Source organism: Myotis nattereri, assembly GCF_964212035.1.
Source record: "Myotis nattereri genome assembly, chromosome: 8".
In the NCBI taxonomy this organism is placed as follows: Eukaryota; Metazoa; Chordata; class Mammalia; order Chiroptera; family Vespertilionidae; genus Myotis; species Myotis nattereri.
This window is the reverse complement of record NC_138083.1, coordinates 50,282,146-50,286,262: the sequence shown is the minus strand read 5'-3', so window position 1 is coordinate 50,286,262 and position 4,117 is coordinate 50,282,146. Positions and strand designations below refer to the sequence as shown.

At 41.4% G+C, this 4,117-nt stretch overlaps 1 pseudogene across 1 annotated transcript; it reads left to right on the top strand.

The window, feature by feature from the left end:
• Nucleotides 1-1,484: 1,484 nt before the first annotated feature.
• On the top strand, nt 1,485-1,939 carry LOC308522932 (AP-1 complex subunit sigma-1A-like; annotated as a pseudogene). Its single transcript has one exon. The product of its transcript is annotated as an AP-1 complex subunit sigma-1A-like (transcript).
• The last annotated feature ends 2,178 nt before the right edge of the window (nt 1,940-4,117 follow it).

The following is a 4,117-nucleotide window of genomic DNA, read 5'->3' as shown; positions in this document are numbered from 1 at the left end:
ACTGTTCTTGCCCAGACAGCCGAATGACCTTCCAAACACTGGACAAAACCAGGGGCTGCAAGCGTAGAGGCAAGCCGCCTCGGCTGCAAGGGCCGAGCTTCTTGTACGAATTTCATGCATCGGGCCTCTAGTTATTACAATAATAGAGTAAGGCTAGGGTGTAGAAGCAAAGCTGGAATGAAATTATTAATTCTATCTCACTAGGATCACTGAAGACATTCTGAAAAACTTACACTGAAGGTAACTTTTTGGCAATGAAGTGGAAGTGCATTTGGACCAAACTGGCAGAGTATGCTTTGGGTTGAATGAAGCAGATGACATGTACTGGACATGATCTTGTGGAGGAGCATCCTGCATCCAATGAACTGCTGAGTCAGGTTTGACAAAGCAGTGTGAGATAGTTCTCAAGACATGTATAGCCGAGGATGTGATAATAGAAGCAACATGTCACAGGGTGTCATATGGCATGCTAATGGAATGGCATTTTATTCAATGGGACAGCTCTGTAACTCTGCTCTTGTCACATGAACACAGCTATACATAATGTGTAAGTGAATGTGGGAAACTGTATCCCAATAAAACTATTTACTAAAACAGGCAGTGGGATAGAAATCACCAAATTAATGAAATAATCAGACTTGATGTGTGAAAGAATGCCTTAGTAATTTTATAGTAGATGGACAGAAAGATACCAAAATGAGGTAGAGAAGTCATTTTTCAAGTAATATACTTACATTTTTTTATAACTCAATGTATTACAATAACAAGTGAGTAGAAAGAATGGGTTATAACAGTTTTTAAGAAGTATAATCAATATAACTTGCTGTTTAGTTTTTATGGAGGATAGAGTGTGCTGAAAGCATGGGATGATTAATAAAAAGTGAATTAAAATGGAAGCACAAATTTGAAATAAAAAGCAGATGAGAAACTCAGGAGCACACCCTGTTGAGATTAGAGTAACAGATGAGTTTGTGTTGTATATAATGGCTGGGATCTCAGCAGAAAAATCTTGCTGTATTGATTGAGTTAGAGGCCATTAGCCTGACGTTGATAGTTAAAATATTAAGGGTGATATTACTGCAGAAGAGGGTATAGAAATTGAAAAAGCCTATAGTAACATCCAATCACAGCAAACATTATCTATAGTTTTCTCATTAAATAGTAAACATCAATTTCCTATCAGAAATCTATTCTCCTACACTCTGAGCCCATAACATTAGGCCAAATAGATCCCACCCCATTCAGAGATGGGTTCTGATTGGTCTAAACCAGAAGCTCTCCATTCCGAGTGCACTCCTAATGATCCATTGCAGATAATTAGAAATTCATGGGGCTTTTTGGAGGAGGGGATGCTACTGGTATTTCTTCCCTAGGTTAGGGATGCCAAGCACCATGCAATGCCTAGACATTACTGCACAAAGCATTGTCCTACTCAAAAAGTCCATTGCTATGACTCGCTAAGATGAAGGCTGCAGGATGATTGATTCAATCTGCTGTTGAGCCGGCAGGGAAAGCTGAGCTGCAAAAATGGTACCTGGCGACATCAGACAAGGAGAGAAAAAAGATGGTTTGGAAGCTCATGCAGGTTGTCCTGGCTCGCAAGCCCAAGATGCACAGCTTCCTCAAGTGGAGAGACCTCAAAGTTGTCTATAAGAGATACGCCAACCTCTACTTCTGCTGCACCATCGAGGGCCAAGACAATGAGCTCATCACCCTGGAACTGATCCACAGATATGTGGAGCTCCTGGACAAATCCTTTGGTAATGTGTGTGAGCTGGACATCATCTTTAATTTTGAGTAGGGTTACTTCATCTTGGATGAGTTCTTGATGGGAGGTGATGTCAAGAAGAGTGTGCTAAGGGCTACTGAGCAGGCTGACCTGCTACAGGAGGAGGATGAGTCACCATGCAGTGTGTTGGAGTACATGGGTCTGGCATAGCCCTCTGCCTAAGCCACATGGAGATATGGGGAGCTGGTGGAGAGGCAGGGGACAAGTGGCCCTTTTCTGGGTGGGACTCTGCTGTCTCACCTTCTTTTGGAGTGAGTTGTAGGCTCAAGACCCTCAAACAGTCTCTTCTTCCAGCCTCTTCCTCCTGTTTCCCCTTTCCTACTGAAGGTTTTTGGAGCTAGGAGGCAGGGAAATATGACCAAGACCCAAGATGAGGGTGCTATTTGGCTTTTACTCTCTGTCTTTAAAGAACTGTTACTCCAAATTTCCAAACCCCCTTATAATTGTAAATATATAAATATATCAGGTTAAAGGGAAATAGTTTTCAGGGCTTTTCTCATCTCCCTGCCCCATAACCTACCTCCACCCCCTCCCATCCCCCTGCAGCCAGCCAGGGCAGTTTCTCTGCCTGGGAAGGGGGCATCTGTGTAGTGACTGGGTCATCCTTTCCCCTCATCTGCACCCTCCCTTCTTTTTGGCTGCAGTAGGGCCTCTGTCCAGTGCTGGGAGAGGAACAACATAGTTAATTTTTTTCTGACCTTGCCACTTTGAGGGAGGGAGGGTTGGGGGAAGGGAAGGCTTCCTAGGAGACTGGGCCCTAGCCTTCCTTCACTCCATATTCTGGGTGAGGCTGAAACTAAGTGGGTGGTGGGGTGGGCAAGTATCTGATTTTATTTCCTTTTCTCTGAAATAAAAGGAAAAGCATTTCTTGGGGGAAAAAGTCTATTGCTAGACACTGACCTACGCTAGTCAACATACTCCACTCATTGTCATGCTCTTCTGGATAAAAATCTGAACCATGAGAGCCAACATGTCACTAAGGATTTACACTGAGCCTTCACAGATAGTGATAGGTAAGTTTTCCCTTAGGTTTGCATTTGGAAGCTCACAGTTTGACTCTGTTCCTACCTTTTTGCTAGAAGATTTTTGTAAAATCAAATCCTACACGTGGAGGAAGAGAATAGAGTTGAACTTGGACCTTGGTGACATATTTTGAGTCTCACAGTGAGCCTATACCTGTTACTTGAGCCAATACATTTTCTTTGTGCATAATCCAACTGAAAAGCTATTTTCAACTGAAAGAAAATCTATTGGAAATAGAACCATGAATAAAGAATACTGGGAAATATAAAAATATAAAGTAGAATCAGAATAATAAGACAGAGAAGGAGAAAGAATGAGCTATAACCAGTAAGATAGAACAACCAGGATGGAATTATTTTACAAAATTCAATGGAGAAACATTTTTAAAGAGAAATGGTCAACGGTGTCATCTGCTGCAGGATAATGAGACTTGATGAAAAGTTTTATGTATGGCAATAGAGAAACCCATGTCCAGATCTGCCAGCTCAATTTCAGGTGCAGGCACCAGATGGTAACTTTACTACAACTGCTTTCTGAGCCCATCCAGTTAGCACCTATTTTATAAAGATGTGATGAGGTTTTTCACACAGTGCATTACAAGGACATAGAGAGGATGGAGAATTACTGATATGTTTCTCATTGAAATGTATAGAGTTCACAAAAACAATGAATCATAAATCCATATACACATGAATATATGCATGATAAACATAAACTATACTAACTATTATTCACATTATATAGGTAACTTGAGGGTTAATGCCAAACTATCCTTATTAGGAAATTAAAGTAACACTAAGTATAGTCAATCTGGGAAAGACCTTCATCTGGGCTGCATAGAGAGTTTCCCTTTCCCCACTGTCAAACGCAGTATCACATACTGCTCCCCCAGTGGTATTTCAACTCAACTATGAGGCATGGTGACCAATGGCCAAGTTGTCACTTTCTTAAATAACCTCATAGTAAAGAAAGACGAGCTGGTTATATATTCTGAAAGGTGCAAAAAGAAACAATTCTAGGAACTAGTTGGAAAAAAAAGTTTCCACAGGAGACTGGAAGAATACTTTGCTTATATTCAAGGGAGAATGTATGACACATGGGGGTGGGGAGGAAAGAGTTCAGGAAAACAAGATGAAGAAGGGTCTGACTGCAAGTGATAAGAAATATATTTTCTTCCCCTAGTGATTGATCTGTGGGTGAACCACAGGTTTCTGAGTAAGCAAGTCTTGCCAACTAATTGCTGAGACAGTCAATGCCTGGTGTTCTGGGATAAGTGAGAAATCTCCAGGAGACCACAGCAGGAGC